The sequence below is a fragment of the Pelodiscus sinensis genome, chromosome 2 (assembly GCF_052426305.1).
Source record: "Pelodiscus sinensis isolate ZL-2025 chromosome 2, ASM5242630v1, whole genome shotgun sequence".
NCBI lineage: Eukaryota > Metazoa > Chordata > Testudines > Trionychidae > Pelodiscus > Pelodiscus sinensis.
In genome coordinates this window covers 30428813-30450907 of record NC_143053.1, presented here as the reverse complement: position 1 = coordinate 30450907, position 22095 = coordinate 30428813, and the positions used below count along the sequence as shown (strand labels likewise).

The 22095-nt window shown below is 41.7% G+C and overlaps 1 long non-coding RNA gene across 1 annotated transcript in view; it reads right to left on the bottom strand.

Moving 5' to 3' along the window:
* Nucleotides 1-215: 215 nt before the first annotated feature.
* The window catches only part of LOC142826699 (uncharacterized), a 60957-nt gene continuing 39077 nt past the window's right edge, over nt 216-22095 (bottom strand). The window contains exon 3 of the long non-coding RNA XR_012900903.2: nt 216-788. This is a non-coding gene — a long non-coding RNA (uncharacterized LOC142826699). The remainder of the gene's footprint in view (nt 789-22095) is intronic.

Here is a 22095-nt window from a genome sequence, read left to right as displayed (position 1 = left end):
CAGCCCCAGTGAAGTCATTGCTTCAGTAGGGCCAGGATTTCCTTTATCACTTGTATTTTCACTGGAGACATTTGAAACAGTAAAAGCTTGCTGAAAAATATAATGTGGCATTTACTACGACAAGTGTCAGTGATCAGTGAAAAGTAGAAACTTGAAAACTTTGAGATAAGATTGTAAAACATTTGACTTTTTTAGTTAAAGTACAGGAAAATATGTCAAGTTTTTCCAGATTCCTTCCTCTCCAAGGAAATAACAAGGACTTTAGCTTCCTTTATGTCTATTCTATTTTGTTGACACCTTGTTCTCCTTTATCAGGGCATCAGAAATGTGTCATGTTCTGTGCTGTCTTCCTTTTTTTTCCAGATCAGAAATGCTTCTATTTTTTTTCCAGTTCGGTTAGAGCTAAAAGCTTCAGTTCTCATCAGTTGCCAGCAACATTGCCTGGAAGTTAGGAAAGCTTCCTTAGGAAATGCCATCATTTGTACTTATTCATGTTTTAAATACCTGTAAACTGATGTCCTACTATGGACATTTCTGAAATCTGTGATCCATGTCTTAAAATGATATCCTTTCCCTTAGACAACCTGTTCTCAGGTAGGATCAACGATAGAGCAAAAAGAAAACAATTATATATGGGCAAGACCATACTGGCCAATTTTCTGCTGGCAGCCTTGTCCCGTTCATGCTGATTTCATTCAGGCATACTGACTGCAGAATCAAGTAGAGGAGGGCATGCTGCTATATTTCTTGTTACCAGAATGGGGAAGCAGAAGTGAGTGACTCCCACCCTAAAAAAATAAAAGTAGTTAGGAGCTACCAAGAAGCTGGTAATTTTCATTAGTACCTCTGCTCTGCATATAGAGAGTCTAAGTTCATGCTAATATCTAAAGAAGTTGTTGTCTTCTCACTTATACCAGTACTAGCAGCTGTACCCAGAATTGCTCAGATCTTTAACTCATGGGTTGGAGGGTGCAGGAGTCAGGGCAGGGACTTGGGGACTGAAAGAGGACTCAAACCAGGGGGGAGGTGGAGCCTTGTCCAGTTCATGCATCCCATGTGTTACTTACTGCTGTCATGTGAGGCCAGGCTTCAGCGACAATTTAAAGGTGAATGATTCACAAGTAAATACTTAAGGCCAAATTTATTTCTTAAACTTTGTTTTGATGTATGGAAGTGACACTGTTCTCCATCCCATCTGTCCTCAGTAATACACATTGATCATATATTTGGAAACATATCTTAGAAAGGGGGCTCTATTTTTTGGAGTGGGGGGGGGTGGAGAGAATGAAAATTAGCGTGACTGCTCAATGATTGAAGTTTGCTGTGTACTATTATTTTTCAAAGGTAGATTTTCAGACATTTACTACTATTTTTGTGGGTGCATAAACTAACCTGTGTTTTCAAATTTCATGTATTTTGACAATAGAGGACTGTCTCTTTATGGTGTAAGTCTGTCTGCATTTACAAGACTGAAAGTTTGTGGATACAATTTTATATCATTTTCTTAAGGAAAGAACTTAATGTAGCATCTTTTATAATAGCTGTGGAAGTTATTGTATGTTTCCTAAAATTTATGACTAGATTATCGTGCTCAATCTGTGAGTGATCTGTTCTTGATCATCTGTTCTCCGTTCTCGTTCACTTTTTGACAACACAATCCATGAAAAAACCCACACAGTAGAATGGAAATTGCTCCTGGAAAAATTGCAACAAATAGATGTCAGGTGTATTGTATGAAAAGAGTGTTTATTTTTGACTAAAAACAAATTATTAGCATATAAAAAAGTTGAACGCATTCACTATCTTTCATTTTCACCTTTTTTAGCCAACAGTGCATCATGTTTATGGGGTTGGTTGTTTTTTTGTTTTTGTTTTTTGAAGTTTGGTAAAGAAAAAAGACTCCTCTGACATGAGCATCATCTCTTAAGAAAAATATGAGTGTTGTCTGTCAGATGTTTCTTTATAGAACTAGTTTGTCCAATATAGGGGCCCTTTTAATGTGAATGTTATTGATGTTAAAATGTAGCCATATGCTTACAGTGTGTTAATGTAGTAAAAAATATTTCAAAATTATTTAAATGCAATATCACAAATAATTTATTTTGGAACTCTTTCTTCTAAGGATTTTTGTTTGTTTGTTTTACATCTTAAAGAAAGTTTTCAAAATCTATAATTCAAAAGGATCATGCTGGCACATTATTTCTATGAAGTACTGTCTACTTACAATTTTTTTTACTGTAACAGATTTCTGAGTAAGTGAGTTTTGACAAGAACTGATAAGGAGAGGGGAAGAAACACACTGTAGTGGAGAAAACATATGATGAAGAATAGATGAGGATGGAAGGAAGTAAATGAGATGAGGTCTCCTAGGCTAGGCTGTAAAAATCTCTGTAGATATTGAAGTGATTTTTACAAAGAAACAGAATCTGGACATAGTTCGGGGTCATATGAATTGTTCTTTCACACATCAATAATGTCATCATAAAAAATTTTTACTTTCTCAAAGTCCCACATAGATCAACATCATGCTGAGATGTGGACATGATCAAGAGATGACAAACACGAATTATCCGTAGCTAGTTCTGTAATGGTAACTATCACTATCACCTTCACTTTGATTTTCTTTGCATTCATATTTAGCTTTGGTTTGTTTTTCTTGATTGAACCACAAAGAATGATTGAGCCTTCAACAATTTTGGGGTTTTGAAAGTTTCATACAAGTTATGACCCAAAGTATGTATTCTATTGACAACTTTAGCTATGCCATCACCACAGAGTGCTTTCATTGTGATATTAATGAGCTCCACTTCATCCTATGTGAATGGGTTGAAAACACAGTACATATGTTCTTCATGTAATACTCATCATAATATATAATGTTATATATATGGACATCATTTGGGTCAATGTAGCCATGTAACTTCACTTTCTAAGCAATATTCTTGCTAAATGTGATGGCTTTGTATATTTTATTACCTTTCTCACATGTTGAAACTATGTATAGTAATACCAATGTACACAATACATTGGAAGGAGAGAACAAATCATGTTGGTGTGGGAATGGCACTATATGTGAAAAAGGAGGAGAGGCTATCATTGATTTAATCCCAAGTGGAACATAGATTCTAATCCAAGAGGTGAATATAACTGGACCCCTTGGTAGTAATGACCATAATATAATAAAATTTGACATCCCTGTGACAGGAAAAGCACCCCAGCAGCACAACACTGTGGCATTTAATTTCAGAAAGAGAACTACTAAAAAATTAAGGGGTTAGTTAAACAGAAATTAAAAGGTACAGTGACAAAATTGAAATTCCTGCAAGCTGCATGGAAACTTTTTAGAGATACTATAATAAAGGCTCAACTTAAATGTATACACCACTATGATATAAGAAAAAAGAAAAAAAGTCCAACTACGATATAAGTAGCAGTGAGAGTCATTGTTTAGAAAATGGAAGTTAAACCCAAGAAAACAAAACACAAAGGAGATAAAATCTGGCAAATTAACTGTAAAAATGCAGCTGCTTTTGTGGAAAAACTTGCCAGCTGTCTACACTGTCCGCTTGAATTTGCGCAAGAACACTGATGATCTCATGTAAGATTGTCAGTGTTCTTGCGCAAATACTATGCTGCTCCTGTTCGGGAAAAAGCCCTCTTGCACAAATGTATTAGCACAAGAGGGCCAGTGTAGACAGCTAAAAAGTGTTTTGCGCAAAAAAAAGCCCCGATGGCGATCGGGGCTTTCTTGCGCAAAACCACATCTAGATTGGCATGGACGCTTTTCGGCAAAGTGCCTCTAGCTTCCATTTCAGACACATTTTTTAATCTGTGGTATACAGCCATGCCCTAAAATACAAACATTAGTGACACTTTCCTTCTGTGTTCATTGTACAGTGTGAACTATGCTAAACTCTGAACATTTTTACAAAGAGTAGGTGATCTTGTTTTCTGGTTCTCTGAGTGAGATTCCTTTGCTGGCTCATATAGAAAATTTTTTCAATTACTAATAGGAGAAAAGCTATCAGGAAATAAATAAATAAACACATAAATAACTACATAATCCCTTGGATTTTATAATAAAATGGAAGTGCTGAGGATATTTTGACATGTTTGAGATCTCTCAGTTTAGGGTATGGTGAGTGGTACAGGGAATCAACACTCATAATGTGATTTTTTTATAAATAACTTTTTACTTACAGTCTTAACAGATCCTTTCCTTTTTGGTATGCCTACATTATCCCTGTCTGTCTCCAGCTATTCATTTGAAGTCAGGGGCTTGCTCTTAATAGTTTTTTTTGTTTCATAGTGAGCTTTATTTTTTGGTTGCAGCGCTGTCATTTAAAGGGAGGATTTTCCAACAGGAGTAATGAAAAGCACTTGACATTGGATTCTAGGCAAATGTCTTTGTTTTGTGCTTTAAAAATTTCCACTTTATTTTTTCCTGAGTCTTCCTCACTATTTTTTCTACTTAAAGTCCTTTACTCTAGCAAAGAAGCAAGTACCATAATTGGGCTCTCCATGAGGAAAGCTATAAAAATATCTTTTATTATCATATTTGCATACATTTACTTTGTAAAATGTCAGAAACCTAAAGTATCTAATATTTTACAGCCAGATTTAAAGACTTGCTTTTTACACATATATGTAGCATAACCTAGTTAATAATTTAAACTTTAAAATATCATGCTTAAACCCTTGGGCTACGTCTACACTGGCCCCTTTTCCGGAAGGGGCATGTAAATTTCACGAGTCGTCGTAGGGAAATCCACGGGGGATTTAAATATCCCCCGCGGCATTTAAATAAAAATGTCCGCCGCTTTTTTCCGGCTTTTAAAAAAGCCGGAAAAGAGCGTCTACACTGGCCCCGATCCTCCGGAAAAAGCGCCCTTTTCTGGAGGCTCTTATTCCTACTTCAAAGTAGGAATAAGACCCTCCAGAAAAGGGCACTTTTTCCGGAGGATCGGGGCCAGTGTAGACGCTCTTTTCCGGCTTTTTTAAAAGCCGGAAAAAAGCGGCGGACATTTTTATTTAAATGCCGCGGGGGATATTTAAATCCCCCGCGGATTTCCCTACGACGACTCGTGAAATTTACATGCCCCTTCCGGAAAAGGGGCCAGTGTAGACGTAGCCTTGTAGAATACTTTTTCACATACTATTTTGTATATTAAATGATATATCTCTCTGGCTTTCCACTTTAGAAGGTGACAGCATTAGCCATAAATATGAATCCTTTATAGGAAAACAATACATAATTGAGTGAAAAGTATCTATAAAGTAACCTCATTCCAATTATGAAGACACAGAATTTATATTCCCAGCAATTGTCACATCAGGAGGGAGCCCTTCAAGGTCCTCTGTTTCTAAACGCAGCAATCTGAGACACCTCAAATGTATAAATAAAATGTTTCACATTTCACATGTAAAAAAGAGGTCTACTGTATGGGAACAATCTACCATAGAGGACTAGAGTTTAAAATGTATTTTGGGAGCTACCAAATGACTGCATAAGACTTTTGGAAAAGTTCTGTCAACTATAAGTTGGATAAAACTGAAAGGAGTCTATAGAAATTTGAATAAAACCTAGAGAGCTGTGTCTGATCTATCACAGTATTCCAATTTTAGTCAAATTATCTACACTGCTTTCAATAGAGACCTGCTATTTTTTCTATTATTTCTTTAAAATATCCTGTAGGTAGGTTTTTTTTAAACAATTTATGTTATGTAAGACTTTACCATCAAGTTTTTGGGGAGGGGGTTAATTAGTAAATACAGTCAGCGCTGATGTATACCTCTTTACTTACATTATTGGGGAATAATTTAGCACTGAGTGAGGTTAATATTTGCAAAATTCTTGAAAAAATGAAAACTATTGCATAAAGTGCAAAGTGGTGTTAGTTTGGATTGTAGTAATAAAATCATTAGGGCTGGAAGAGACCTCAGGAGGTCATTGTGTCCAACCCCCTGCTTAAAGCAGGACCAACCCCAACTATATCATCCCAGCCAGGGCTTTGTCAAGCTGGGACTAAAAAACCTATAGGAATGATGATTCTACCACCTTCCTAAGTTACCCATTCTAGTGCTTCACCACCTTCCTAGTAAAATAGTTCTTCGTAATATTCAACCTAGATCTTCCGCACTGCAATTTGAGACCATTGCTCCTCATTCTCATATCTGTCACTACTGAGTACAGCCTCTCTCCATCCTCCCTGGAACCTCCTTTCAAGTAGTTAAAGGCTGCTATCAAATCCATCCTCACTCTTGTATTATGTAGACTAAACAAGCCCAAATTCCTCAGCCTCTCCTCATAGGTCATGTGCTCCAGCCCCCTAATCATCTTCATTGCCTTCCACTAGACCCTCTCCAATGAGTCCATATCCTTTCTGTAATGGAGGCCCAGAATTGGACATAATACTCCAGATGTGGGCTCACCAATGGTGAATAAAGGGGAATAATCACTTCTCTAGCTCTGCTGCCAATGCCCCTACTAATGCCCCTTAATATGCCATTAGCCTTCTTGGCTAAAAGGGCACACTGTTGACTAATATCCAACTTCTTGTCCACTGTAATCCTCAGACCATTTTCTGCCAAACTGCTGCTTAGTCAGTTGTTCCCCAGCCTGTAACAACGCTTGGGATTCTTCTGTCCTAAGTGCAGGACTCTGCATTTATCCTTACTGAACCTCATCAGATTTCTTTTGACCCAATCCTATAATTTGTCCAGCTCACTCTGGACCCTATTCCTGCCCTCCAACATATCTACCTCTCCCCCTAGCTTAGTGTCATCTGCAAACTTACTGAGGGTGCAACCCAACCCCTCATCCAGGTCATTAATAAAGGCGTTGAAAAAAATGGACCTAAAACCAACCCTTGGGGCACTCTGCTTGAAACCGACTGCCAACCAGACATCGAGCTGTTGATCACTACCCGTTGAGTCAGAGAATCTGATTAAAGTGCACTGGGTACACAGATGAAACAACAAACATAATAAAATGACAGCAGCTGTGAGCATCCTGTGTATATATTTTAAGAGCTGCCAAACAATTAACTTAAATAGGAACTTTGTCCAGCTGTGTCCATTTTGGATTATAAATTCTACTTCAATGCATTTTTAAGTTTGCTAACCTTATTAAGAATTTAAAAAAAATTATGGGAACTATTACAACATACTTTGCACTAATTACGATTGTGAAATATACATGTGAAAAGCAGACACAATCTATCATATAAAGTACGGTATATTTAACCATTCAACTCTTATATTTTTGTTTTCTATGTACTTTGCCTTTTGAGATTCTTTAGGCTGATCTTGGCAGACAGGCACTCATTTCTCATTCAGTTTAGTACCTAGTGTTCCATAGGAGAGGTGCATTCAGTTTGTGTTCTAATAGTTACTGATCTGAAGCCCATTGAAGTCAATGGGAGTCTTTCTTTTGGCTTCAGTGAACTTTAGATCATCCCTATGGAGTTTTTACTTATGTTCTTTCTTGTTTTGATAATCTTTCTTTATCTAAACTGAAGGCCATTCTGACTGAGAATATTGATTTGCTTTCAGTGTGTGGAAAAGCATGATACAAATGTACAGAGAAAGGAGGTATTGATGACTCAGTGAATCAGAAAGGATAGTTACTTGTTACTTCCAATACAAATTTAAGAACTGAGGTCCTCTCCAAATAAAGAAGCAGTTGTTGACTGAAACCAGTACTTTCATTTTGATCAAGGATAGAGGTAGGGATTATTATTCCTTCCTTCCCCTTCATCCATATATTCTCATTTTTGGTTACTGTCATAAAGCAACATGAACAAAGGAAGTAAACATTGAAATATCAAAAAGAAAATCCCTCGCCCATGCAGAGTTCTTATCCCCCAAAAGGAAAATTGTCAGAGACTCCATGAAGCCTACTGGAGACTTCACTGTTGCTGTTGGTTGTATGTGGAAGATGCCTTAGGCAAGAGGTGTAGTTCACTGTTCCTGGTCAATGGGAGCGATGGGAAGTGGCACTTAGGTAAACAAACTGTCTGGTGACCCACTAGCAGATAACTATGTGCAGCACATTTGGAGGGCTAGCTTAGTGGTTTGAACATTGGCTTGCTAAATCCAGGGGTGTGAGTTCAATATTTGAGGGGACCATTTAGGGATCTGGGGATAAATCTGACAGGAAAGGTATTTGGCCCTGCTATGAGGACAGGGGATTGGCCTTGATAACCTCTCAAGGTCCCCTCCAGCTCTCTGAGATAGGTATATCTTTATATATACATAATAAGCACACAGGATCCCCACCCCTGACTTACACCATCCTTTGCAAAGCAGCCTGAAAGGTTAGCCATTATCTTCCTTGACACTTTTGCCAATGGCCAACATTGTGGTATCCACAAATGGTTCCATTTTCCCCTCCTCACGTCCTCAGGCTGGAATACAACTTTTATAATATGTTACACTGACCCCTTTATGGCTAATGCCATTCAGTAGTGGTTTCTCTCCTCTTACTTATTTATATTTTCCCACCCTACTATAGGTTGAACATCCAAAATCCAGGACTCCTTGGTCCAGCAACATCTGTAGTCCAGCCATAGATGTTGCTGGATCAGAGAGCCTTGGCACCCAGGCATGCAGACTGTCTGGGATCCCACTCTCGGGAAGCCCCAGTCAGTGGGACCAGTGAGCCCCTCATCCCCAAGGAGCCTTGGCTGGGCAGGACAGCAGAGTGACTAGAAAGTCCCATCCTTGGGGAGTCCTGGCCAGGCCAGGCAGCAGCGGGCAGCCAGCAATCTCCATTCCCTGGTGGAGCATGGCAGAAGCAGGGTAGCCAGGAAGTTCTGTTCCTGGGGATTCCCAGTTGGGCAGGGGGAAGAGGAGCCACAGCCTCTAGGGACCTTCATCCCCGGCGAGCCCCAGTGTCTAAGCCCTGCAGGCTGGAGCCCAGTGGCAGGGGGGCCAGAGTGGAGCCAGTCACAGGGAGGGAGAGTGTCCTGGGAGGCTGGTGGTAGGGCACCTCCCCATATCTGGCAAATTCTCGCATTTGGGACAGGTGAGGTCCAACCAGTTATATAGGTGTCTGGCATAGGGATAGGGCTCTTCTACTATATAGGTTAGTATTTTAATGATCTCAACTTATCATATACATCTATTAGTTACAACTGTAGTCTTGTAGTCTGACATCTGCAGATATTTATATCCCCAAATATCTAAAATCTAGTAGTTAATATTCTCTTGGCTGCCTGGTGTCGTTATGTACAAACTGAACCTTAAACTTTTTCCAGTTGCCTGACCATTGTGCCATTTGTCTGTGCCAAAGTTCATAAGTCTCAAGCCTTATGGTAACTGCTGAACCAATATCTTATATGGATACAGCACTGTAGGTCCCTCATGTTGCTGCTAAATAAAATAAATGACAAAAAGTTAGCTCCACTGGGTAAAAAAAGACAACCAAAATCAGGGAGTAGCTAATAATGAAGAAGACAGCCCAAAGACAGAATGATCTGGATAGCCTGGCAAGCTTCATTCAAGCAAACAATATGTTACTTTTAGCCACATTGAAAATAAATACATCTAAGAAAGAATGTAAGCCATACTCACAGGATGGGGGATGCTATGCGGGAATTAGTGACTCTGTAAAAGATTGGGGGGAGCATCATAATTGGGTGAACATGTACTTCCAGTGTGACACTGTGGCCAAAATGGCTAATGCAATCCTTGGATGGATAAACAAGGAAATGTTGAGTAGGAGAGGGTTTTGCCTTTGTGTGTAGCTTTGCTGCAATGGCTGTTGGAATAGCACATTCAGTTCTGGTGTCAACAATTTAAAAAAAAGCGTCAAATTGGAAAAGATTTAGGAAAGGGCCACAAGAATGATTAAAGCATTAGACCATATCTTGTTGTGATATACTCAAAGAGCTCAATCTATTTGGTTTGATAAAGAGGGTAAGGGATGACTTGTACAGTCTCTAAGTCCTGTATGAGGAACAAATATTTAATAATAGGTTCTTCAGTGTAGCAGAGAAAAATATAAAATGATCCAATGGCTAGAAGTTGAAGCTAGGCACATTCAGAATGGAAATAAGATGTAAACGTTGAACTGTGAGGATAATTAACCATTGGAACAAGTCACCGAGTGTCATGGCATAGTCTACATCCTTGACAATTTTTAAATCAAGATTGGATTTTTTTCTCCTAAAATATATGCTCTAGGAAATATTCAGGGGAAGTCCAATGATGTATGTTATATATGAGGTCAGACTAGATGATCACAGTGGTCCCTTTAGCCTTGGAATCTGTTCAGGACGACAAATCACATGCTTATCATTGCACATACCGTGGAACTGCAATAAAGCATAATTTTCTTCTGGAAAGGACAGGCATTACTAACATTATGGCAGTAAAGTAGTTTGAATTGCGAAATAATAACTACAACTATGATTTTCACAATTCCCCCCCACACACACATATTGAAATGAGTGGCAGAACTTATTTATTCAGCATTTTACTCTACAGCCTGACAGTATATTTAACAATGCAACAAAAAAGGCAGACTGGAACAGTATGTGTTTGAAGCACAACAAGAAAGGCATACTGGAACACTGAAAGCACCCAGGCACTTTAAAAAAATAAATGGACCATACATTTGTTTTTCATGGCAATATTTCAGAGCGTTGTAATCAACTGTCTCTTTTTTTCAGATGCCATCTGCATGCTGTTGAACTCATACAGGATGTCATAGAGTTCTGAATAGGGAGCCACATAAGGTCATTTTCTGCCTCGCAGCTTACGCTTAAAAGGATCCCAATAGCTACATTTGGAAAATGTGAAGCATTTTGTCCTGAATAAATTTCCTGTGGAATGACAATTCAAATCTATGAAAAGTGCAGCTTTAATTCATGTCATAGGAATGATTCCGAGTAGAGTAGCTGAAGCTTAGGGAAGCATTTTAAATTTCTTGCAGAGAATAGGAATAGCTGAGTTGGGGATGGGAACCTGCTTCACAGATTATTTAAAACTGATCCCAGCTGCTGAGGTTTTTTTACTGAATTTTATTAACAAAGGCTCTGAGACTGTTCAACACAGTAAGTCCATATTAAAATTGGTTTGAATAGAATTCAATTTGGAAAGTAAAAAACAAATATTGCCTTCATATTTTATAGCTCCTATTTCAGAATTGCTATTTTTAGCTATTTGAGAATTGAGTTTGTTTTGTTATTTCCTGTTTATAAGTCAGTGTTGTCTAGAGCTTGCAACCAAGATTACGGTGTCATTGTGCTAGACACCATGCAAACACACAGTAAGAAAGACTCCCTATGTCAAAGATGTTTAAAAATGTGATGTAAAGTAGGGATGTGAAGGACTAGTCGAATATACAATGCAAATGCTTATTGGATAGTCACCAGGATAGTCGACTAGTCGCCCCCCCCCCCCCTCCTTTGCTGCCTCTACCGCTTAGAAAAGCCGCGTGCAGCCCGGAGCCAGTTGGGGTGTCCCCAGGCTGCACACAGCATTTCAAAGCATCAGCGCCCTGTGAAGCCTGGGATCAGCTGGGGACTCCACAGCTGATCCCGGGCTCTGTGTGGCGCTGCCACTTTGAAATGCCGTGGGAAGCCCAGCATCAGGCTGTTTGTGGAGTTTCAAAGCTGCAGCACTATGTGGAGCCTGGGATCAGCTGGGGACTCCCCAGCTGACCCCAAGCTCCATGCAGCACTGCCACTTTGAAGTGCTGCAGGGAGTCTGGCATCTGGCAGTGCCGCATGTAGTCTGTGATCAGCTGTGGACCCTCCAACTGATCCTGAGCTACATGCGGTGTTGCCACTTTGAAATGCCGCCGTGGTGTTTCAAAGCAGCAGCACCACATGGAGCCCGGGATCAGTGGGGGAGTCCCCAGTTGACTAAGGCTCCACGTGGCACTTTCACCTAGGGCTGTTGCTACACTCCAAAGGTGGAGGCACCCTATCGACTAATCAAATAGTAGATGAAAATGTTTGATGGGAAACCGAGGAGCGTAAATGTAATTGATTTTCTCAAGGTTGCACATGGGATCTGTAGCCTAACCATTAGTGTAACTCATATCTCAGAACTCTTAGCCCAGTGCCTTACCAATCAAACAGGATTTTAACCTGAGACATGGAATTCTAGGGTCATTCTACTGGTGTGATTGGGTTACTGAAGAGGGATGAGAGAAGTGTAAAAAGGATCTAAGGAAGACAAAGATGCTAACAGTGATACAGAACAATTGTGTGAGTCCACATTAAAAACAAAACAGAAAGAGAGGAGAGGTCTAAATATACTGCATGCCAATGCTGCATGCCAATGCTCCTGTTTGTGTGATCTTGCAGTTGGATTTATCATCCAGTAAATAGAGCTTGGAAGTTTGAAAGATCCATTTGGATCACTAGTGTCACTCTGGTGTCATCCAGGCAGGCCTGCATGAGCCAAACTGGAAGATCAGAAAGTGAAGAATTATATATATATATTGCTTGTCCTTTAAATGGGAAGTTTCATTTTTCAGTCCATGTCAGTTTCTTGGTGCTTTGTACCTGCTTTACCAAAATCAGCATCAGAGGCAAAATACTCCTGTGATCAATTTTTCTTTCAGTCCACTTCAAATTAACAATGAGTTGAATGGCAAACTCTGAGTGCTAAGTGTGCTGATAGGGAATGGAGAGAATCCCATATTAACCTCACAGAAATGTGCTGATAGCTTAGTTGGAGTGGTTTTCCACTCTCAGATAAATTTTCAGTAGACCACCGTGGAACAAAGGGAGCTATCAAAGTTGAAAGAAATTGCAAAGGGGATTTCTGATTTTTAGTTTGGATCATTTGTCACTACAGACAATGATGAGGAAATATTGATATGGGGTTAATCTTTTCAGGCAGGGAAGATGAGCTACTGTCAAAACTACAGATATCACAAATTCCACTGATGGAACAGCTCTAGAAACTAAATTGCAGTAAATCAGGAATAGGAAATATTCATCTGAGAATTCAGTGGGAACTAAACAGTAAAGTAGATGTGCCATTGAAAAAACAAACAAACCCGACAACTTATTAAAAGAACAGCTGTTACTCTGAAGGACTTTTCACCTCCCTTTTAAAAGGTAAGACGTCTCAGAGGAGTAGACATGTTAGTCTGTAATTTTAAAAACAACTAATAGTCCTGTGGCACCTTGACCCTGGTCAACAGTAGGGCTTTATTTTGAAAAAATCCCCCTTAGGTCAAATTCATAAGCTGAGCATCCAAGATACCAAGCCCGTTATTTCGAAATAATGGGCCACTTATTTACAAATCTGTACTCCTGCTTTCCTCAGGAAATAATGCTAATTTCAAAATAGTTGTTTTCAGATAGTGTTAGTGTGGACACTTCAGTGCTGCTAATTCAAAATAACTACTTCCCAGTGTAATTCAGACTAACTGCTCCTCAGAACTTCCTGGAGCTTTAAGTCCAAGGGTACGTCTAGACTACATGCCTCTGTCGCCAGAGGCATGTAGATTAGGCTACCAGACACAGTAAAATGAAGCGGCGATTTAAATAATCGCCGCTTCATTTAAATTTACATGGCTGCCATGCTGAGCCGACAAACAGCTGATTAGCTGTTTGTCGGCTCAGCACGATAGTCTGGACGTGCGGGTGGCGACATCAAAGGTATTTGTCGACCACCTAGGTAAACCTCATCCCAGCAAACAAAAGTTAGGGAAAATTCAGTTTGGATTAAAAAATGTTTGGGATTTGTCAGCGAAGTAGAAAAATAAGTTTAAGGACAGCAAACTATCTGTCTATCCTCCTTCCTATATCAGCTTTGTCCCCATGGTTGGGCAATTGCCTGGATGTGGGAGGTCCAGTCGTTTGGAAGATACAGGTATAGGTTTGAGGCTCCACCCCAGAGCAGATATTTGATCTTCTATATTCCCTGTTCTAGGTGAGTATTTAATCATCAGTCTGTACACTATTTTTGGTGGGGTGTACTCAGCCTCTCCTGTTGACATTGTTGCAGTTTGTATTCAGTACTTTAATGTTCACTAGGCAAAAGAGATTAAATAAACAACTCTTTAGCCAGGATTGCTGGGATTAATTAGTATTTAAGGGCTTTAACAGACCATAGCCCATATTCAGTTGTTGCGCTAACTGCGCACAAATGTATTGGCTTCCTTGGAATTTGGTCCAAAATGTGCTGTTTAAGTGTGAGAGAGACAAGGTGGGGGAGGCAATATTTTATTCAACTAACTGCTGTTGGTGAGAGAGAGAAGCTTTCAAACCACATAGAGCTCTTCTTCAGGTCTTCTTCTAGAAGAGTTACCAATTGAAGCTCTCAAGATCATTTTTTGAGTGTTGTGCAGGTTTCCTTTAAGAATGAAGACTGATAGGTCCGATATAGAGTGATTGCTCTGAGAAGAATATTCTCCCACATAAGTGAGCTCCTTCAAGACCCAGTGATTGGCTTCATCCACATAGTTATTATAGGGGCATTTTAGACCCATGGTCTCTTGAGACTGAAAGATATCTTAATCCCCTAGACAGGTAGGTTAAACTCTCTCCGGGTACGTCTACACTACAGCGCTAGTTCGAACTAACGCGTCTAGAACTAAAAACTAGTTCGAACTAGCGTTTTGCTAGTTCGAACTAGCAAGTCCACATTGAGTGGACTCTGAACAGGGCTTAAGGATGGCCAGAAGCAGTGCCGGCAGGGCATAAAAGGAGGACTTAGAGCATGGAGATGCTGTCTCAGGCTAGCCGAGGGCTGCGCTTAAAGGGTCCCGACCCCCACCCCGGACACACAGTTCTAAGGGGTGCCCCGCTTGCAAAGAAGTTCTGGCTTGGAGTGCCCTGAGTTCCCACACTGGGCACATCACACCACTCGGCCATCAGCCCAGCTGCACTTGCCACAGGCTGCCATCTGGGGAGAGGGAGTAATTGGGGGGCTGCAGGAGAGCTTCCACCCCCAGAAGCCCGCAGAGCCAGCCCAGTCCTCCCCATCGGGGGCTCGTACCCCATTCCTCCCTCACCTCCTTCCACTTACCCTTCCTTAGCCCCCCTTCTTATTGATGTACAAAATAAAGATAACGTTTCTTCCAACATTGACTCTGTCTTTATTGAAAAAAAACTGGGGGAGACTGGGAAAAGGAGGTGGGAGAGGGGAAGAGAAAGGCTGGGAGAGGGGAGGGCAACTAACATGATCAGGGGTTGGGAACAGGTCCCAGATGAAGAGAGGCTACAGAGACTGGGACTGTTCAGCTTAGAAAAGAGGAGACGGAGAGGGGACAGGATAGAGGTCTCTAAAAGCAGGGGTTGGGTGGAGAGGGTGCATTCAGAAAAGTTCTTCCTGAGTTCCCATAAAGAAGGACTAGAGGACACCAAAGGAAAGGAATGGGTAGCAGGCTTCAAACTAGTAAGAGAAAGTTGTTGTTCTTCCCAAAGCAAATAGTTAACCTGTGGAACTCCTTGCTGCAGGAGGCTGTGAAGGCTACAACTAGAACAGAGTTTAAAGGGAAGTGAGATAAAGTGATGGAGGTTGGTTCCATGGAGTCCTATTAGCCAGAGGGTAGGAGTGGTGTCCCTGCCCAAAGTTTGTGGAAGGCTGGAGAGGGATGGCACGAGACAAATGGCTTGGTCATTGTCTTCGGTCCATCCCCTCCAGGGTCCCTAGGGTTGGCCGCTGTTGGCAGACAGGCTACTGGGCTAGATGGACCTTTGGTCTGACCCAGTACGGCCATTGTAAGCTCAGGGCTCAGTGTCGGGGGTCTCAGTGGACCCCCTTGATTTTCATGCACACCTGGTCCTGGGTGGCCAGGCTGGCAGCTCTCCTGCCCTAGACGGCCACTTTCCTGTGCCTAGTGCGGAGATCGTGGACGAGGTCCACGATGTCCGCACTAGCCCAGGAAGGTGCCCGCCTCTTGCGGTCCAGGGCAAGCTCCCGGGAGCCGCCAGCCTGGTCCCGGCAAGAGGGGGTGGGCTGGGGGGCATCGGGTGGGTGGCTCTGTGCCGTGCCAGGTGCAGGGTCTGCTAGCTGGGTGCTGGCAGGCTTGCACCTGGCACGGGCACCGTAGCCAGCCCGTGCCCCTTTAAGGGGTCCGGGGCCGGGAGGGGGGCATAGAGTTTCCCTGGTGTTGGCCAGAGTGGCCACCAGGGAAACCTGGGGAGGGCTAGCCTCCCACTAGTTCGAACTAAAGGGCTACACAGCCCTTAGTTCGAACTAGCTAGTTCGAACTAGGCGTTAGTCCTCGTAAAATGAGGTTTACCTAGTTCGAACTAAGCGCTCCGCTAGTTCGATTCAAATTCGAACTAGCGGAGCGCTAGTGTAGCACCTATTAAAGTTAGTTCGAACTAACGTCCGTTAGTTCGAACTAACTTTGTAGTGTAGACATACCCTCATAGATTTCCAGCACAACTTCAACAACCACCACCCCACTAGTTTTTAACTTACTAAATCCCTAATGGGCCACTTTTTCTTGATCATCCCTTAGATTCTATTCTATTCATGCTAAACAATCTGTTCCATCTTACATTCAGCTGTGAGGCTCAGAGTACATTTCACAGATATGAAGAAGAACTCTGCATGGCTTGAAATCTTGTCTCTCTCACCAACAGAAGATGGTTCAACAAAAAGATATTACCTCACATACATCTTCTCTCTAATATCTTGGGGCCAACATAGCTGGAACTATACTGCATGAAACAATATAATTATGCAATGATATTTAATATTAAAACAAACAAAGCCTTATATATTGTGATACAGGGAGCAATGGGAGGTTGGTAGAGGGGAAATATATAAACCCTTGGCTAATTAAGGCATAGCTCCCTGTAGACTAGGGAAAGCTACTACAGGCTAATTGGAGCACCTGTAGTCAATTAAGGCCCTATCAGGAACCTAATATGATACAATAGGCTAATTAAGGTGTGGTTTCCCTATAGACTAGGAAAGTTACTACAGGTTAATCGAAACACCTGTAACCAATTAAGATGCTGTCACAATTCAATATCGCCTCTCCTTCTGCTTCAGGCAGACAGGGTGGAAAGAAGAAGGGAAGAGGTCTGGAGTTGCTGACACTTGAATGATCAAAGAATGGAAGCAAGGGAGACACTGCCCCAGCCTAGCTGGGAGACTTCCTCCCCTAGTGTCAAGGATAGAGGATAACCCTATGCAAAGGGGACGAGGGGAGAAACCCAAAGGTCAGACACAGATCCCTTCCGCAATTCTTTGTTCAACCACTTTCTTGGACCACTAGCAGGATCCTTGCAGCCAAAGAGCAAGGGCAAGATGTGGTGTCCTAGTCCAACCCCAAGAAAATCATGCAAACATTGGCCATCTTACCATAATATGAATGAACACATACCTAATTAACCATCTCAAGGGCTTATGGTGAGATTCTTTTAGTCTTTGTTTGGATCACATTCCTAGATCATTGGTTCCTAACCTGTGGTCCACAGACCCTTGGTGGTCTGTGATGCTACTGTAGGAGGTCCGCAGAAAGTTTAGAAAAGGAAAGGGAAAAAAAAGTAAGGATTGAACTCACCACGGGACTGGGACTTTTCGTCAGGCAATTCTCGCCTACAGCTCACTGTTCACAACTGGGGCATGAACACTGCCTCCTGCCCTCGGGATGGGATCTTGATACCCCAGGAGGCACCATCCATCCTCCCACCACCAGCTGTGCTGTCATTTACATGCCAGCCCTCTCCTCCAACCCAGTACTGCCGTAGGCCTGATCCTTCCTTTTCCTTCTCTTTCTCTTTTTCTTCTCCCGCAAGTCTCTGTGTCTGGCCAAGGGTGGAGTGCCGGGGCAGGAGCTGCCTTTGGCCATGAGAATCACCTCCATGTATCCTCCATGGATGGGCAGAGGACAGAGGGTATGTCTACACTACCCTCCTAGTTCGAACTAGGAGGGTAATGTAGGCATACCGCACTTGCAAATGAAGCCCGGGATTTGAATTTCCCGGGCTTCATTTGCATAAGCGGGGCGCCGCCATTGTTAAATCCCCGCTCGTTCGAACCCCGTGCAGCGCGGCTACACGGGGCACGAACTAGGTAGTTCGAACTAGGAAGCCTAGTTCGAACTACCGTTACTCCTCATTCCACGAGGAGTAACGGTAGTTCGAACTAGGAAACCTAGTTCGAACTACCTAGTTCGTGCCCCGTGTAGCCGCGCTGCACGGGGTTCGAACGAGCGGGGATTTAAAAATGGCGGCGCCCCGCTTATGCAAATGAAGCCCGGGAAATTCAAATCCCGGGCTTCATTTGCAATTGCAGTATGCCTACATTACCCCGCTAGTTCGAACTAGCGGGGTAGTGTAGACATACCCAGAGGGAGTGGGAGCAGAGAAAGCAGTGCAGGCCAAGGGACATGCTCACCATCGCTTCCCACTGCTCCCTTTGGGGTGTCCATAAATTGTTAACACATTGAAAAGGGGTCCATATGCTCAAAAAGGTTGGCAACCACTCATAGATGATGACTTTTTGTTTTTCTGGAGGATGATCCACATCAACTCCATGCCCTCTCTTGAGTCCTTGTCCTCCTCTCACTCCTTCCTTGCCCTTTCCTGTTCTGAAGGGGTGGAGGCAGAGAGGAATGGATGGCCCCACTCACTCCATGATGTGTGGAACCCCCTACTTTTTCTCCAGTGATGCTTGAGTCCCTGAGGACCCATGTAGTTGGCATCTATGTTCACATTTGATTATGTGTGAATGTGTTTGATTTCCCTCACAGGATTAGCATTAACTCACACAAAAATAAAGATTTTTGTCTCAGAATGTAAGTGAAACATGGGCAGATCCTAAGAGGAATGCAAAAAAAAAAAAAAAGTGTGTGTTAAAAAGGAAATGAATCTAAGAAGTTGTTTTAATTTCCTTCTCTTCAAAATCTAACATTGATTTTCCATTAGATTAAGTAGCAGAGCTCTATGCTTTTGTGTGCTATGTAGGTAGAAATCAATGCATTATATATGAACAATAAACAAACAAGCAGGAGACATTACAGACAGGAAAATTGGTCTAAGAGCTGGGCAACTTCTTTTTTCTGGCAAATAGTAACTATGCCAAAAATATTTTTTCAGAGGCACCAAATCCATATTCAATTTGGGGAATTAATCCAGAAAGAAAACAACAACAAAAACCCTAAAACAAATTTCATATATATCAACATTTCAACATTTAGTTTTGAATTGACATTTTCTAAATGATTTCATTGAAGCAAATGGAATTTTTGTCCCTGTGTAGCTCTCATTACAATTGTCATATCTAGAGGTGACCAAACCATGGTTCTTCTTCGAGTAGTGACCCTGTGGAAGCTCCACTGTAAGGGAGCTGATCAGAGAACTTCAGTAGACGTGTCTCTTAGGCTTACACAGGTACTGTCCATCCCTATGCCCTGCCAGAAGGATAATTGGCTGGCTCTGAATAACTTCATTTTCCTTTTTAACTTCACCTGGTTGGATATGCATCTATTAGTGGTCTGTTAAAAAACTATCCCATTGTGCCTTTCCTTGTAACCTGAAGAATAGTTTTTAGTTCAGCAGTAGTTAGTCTAGTGTCTTTTATTTTTATCCTCATATTTCAAAAAATAAAACATAAAATATACGTAGATAGTTTACTTTCTTTCCATCCTTCTCATTGGGAGCTCTCTCCAACAGGGAATATCTGGTTCTCTAGGCTTTAATAAGTGCTTTCCCTGCAATGAGGCTATCACTGTTGCAGATACCCACACATGGGGTATGTCACCAGAGGGATGTAAATTAGACATACAGAAATTGCTAATGAAGCCTGGATTTAAATATCCTGCAGTTCATTCGAATAAAAATGGCCACTGCTTTTTGCCGACGCGGCAATTTGCCAGCAAAAAGCGGCAGTCTAGACGGGGATCGGTCAACAAGGAAAGCATTTTCCAGCCGATCCCTTATGCCTTGTGCAATGATATTTAAATCCCCACTTCATTAGCAATTTCGGTATGTCTAATTTACATCCCTCTGTCGTCAGAGGGATGTAATCTAGACATACGTATGGTGTATTTGTTGTCATGGGGGAGGACATGTTCCTAAAAAGTGCACTCTGCCTGCAGCTTAGACTTTATTCTTGCAAAGAGCTGAGACAAAATATTGTATTCATGGAAGCAGTTCTCAGGCCTTCTCTAGACCTATCTAAGAGTGTCTCCACAGATGTGAGTCTTCCCCATGGCTCTCAATATCCAACAAGAGAGTAAAGAAATCAGCCACTCACAAGTTGAAAAAGAAAGCAGGAAGTCCACACAGTGAACTGAAAGGTAGCTGTAAACAAGCCTCTGCATACTTTATATCCTTGGTACTGCTAGCACTGAGACAGACAAGCCAAGAACCATTCACTCACGGCAGACCACGACAGGAGGAGCAAACATTCCAAGGCACACAAGATGTTCTATCTATACCAGCTCTTCATTTGGTATCAGAAAATCTGGTGCAGACAAAATCTTCCATTTCCATCCCTAGCATCCTCAGTAACATCAAGTCAGGGTACATCTAGACTGCAGGATTCTTTCGAAATAAGTTTTTTTTGGAAGAGATTTTCCGAAAAAACTTCTTTTGAAAGAGAGCATCCACACTGCAAAAGTGCATTGAAAAAACAATGTGCTTTTTCAAAAGATAACATCCAGACTGCTTGGATGCTATCTTGCATGTAAGCAGTGATTGCTATGGACAGAATTGCCACCAGAGCACCTGTGTTTTTTCTTCTTCTCTCTTCTTTCGAAAAAACTCCCTCTTCCCCATCCACACACGTCTTTTTCTGAAAGAGCTCTTTCTGAAAAAGTGTTCTTCCTCGTAGAGTGAGGTTTACCAATGTTGGAAAAACCTCTGCGTTCTTTCGATTTTCTTTCGAAAGAACACAATTGCAGTGTGGACGCAGGTGACTTTTTTTTCAGAAAAATGGCCATTTTTCTGAAAAAAACCTGTAGTCTAGATGCACCCTAAGTCAACACTGTCAACATTGTTTACAGCTAGGGGACTTCCATGTAACTAAGGTCCTATTAATCCTTGTCATTGCCAGGGACCTCACCTCCAATAACATCTTTAGCTCCCCATTTGTAACTGACCTGACTCAGGGCTCTTTAGAAGACATACTACTTGGGAGTCACCTGAAGTAGAGCACACATAGCGACACTACTTAGTGAAGTTATTCTCCCCGTGGAGTAATGATGGTTATTTGAAATGTGTCCCCCCCTATGGGTGCTCCATAACCTGCTCTTCTCCTCTCTACTTGATAGACCTTCTTGTGGATGACTCTGTAGTAGAGAACTGAGGGAGAGCATGTGCGGGCCTAATGGACTCTGCTACTCAAGTTGTCTGATCAGCAGCACAAGGATACAGGTGTATTGACAACAGAACTCTTATATTCACACACGTCTCAAACCATCAAAAGTGCATAAGGTGAGTAAATTCTTCATCCAAGAGGAGCCCTAGTCATTTTGCAGTACAGGGCATAAAACATTTCTAGTGCCTTCATCCCAGGAAAGAAAACAGCTGGCCAATCAGAGGAGAAGAATAAAAAAAACCCCCACCAATAGCCAATCATTCTGAGGGAAGAGGGGGGTGGAAGAAAAGGAAGGAAAAGCTACACAACACAATGATAAGGTGCCTCCAGCTAATAGCTGATAGCAGGGAAGTGATTGCCCTGCTATTCTGATGCTAGAACCAACCTTGTATTTATCATGGCAGCACAGACCACTTTTTGTGAAATGTCTAGCCCTTTCCTATGTGATTAACTAACGATAATCCTGCTTCTGGTCTGAACAGAAAGTGTCTTTAGTCATAAATGGCAATTGGCAAGTTTTACGAATGACCACTCTAATTACTTGTAGTTCCACTGGGAGAATGGTAGAGGGAGAATATAGTTTTGCACAATTTAAGACATTTTTATTCTATTTCCTACTAATGTATGTTCTCTGAGTCTCACTTAGGTATAAAATAACTTCAGGTTAGAAGTTCATTTTCGTGGAGACAATTAATCTAGCATGTAGGCCTATAGAGAGAGTAACAGATTGGCAGTAGCCTTGCTGGAGGTGTTGCCGCAGGGAAGGTGCCTGGACGCATGTCCCCCAAAATTTGCTGGTAAGTAACTTCTGTGGATTAGGGAATACTCAAATACTTA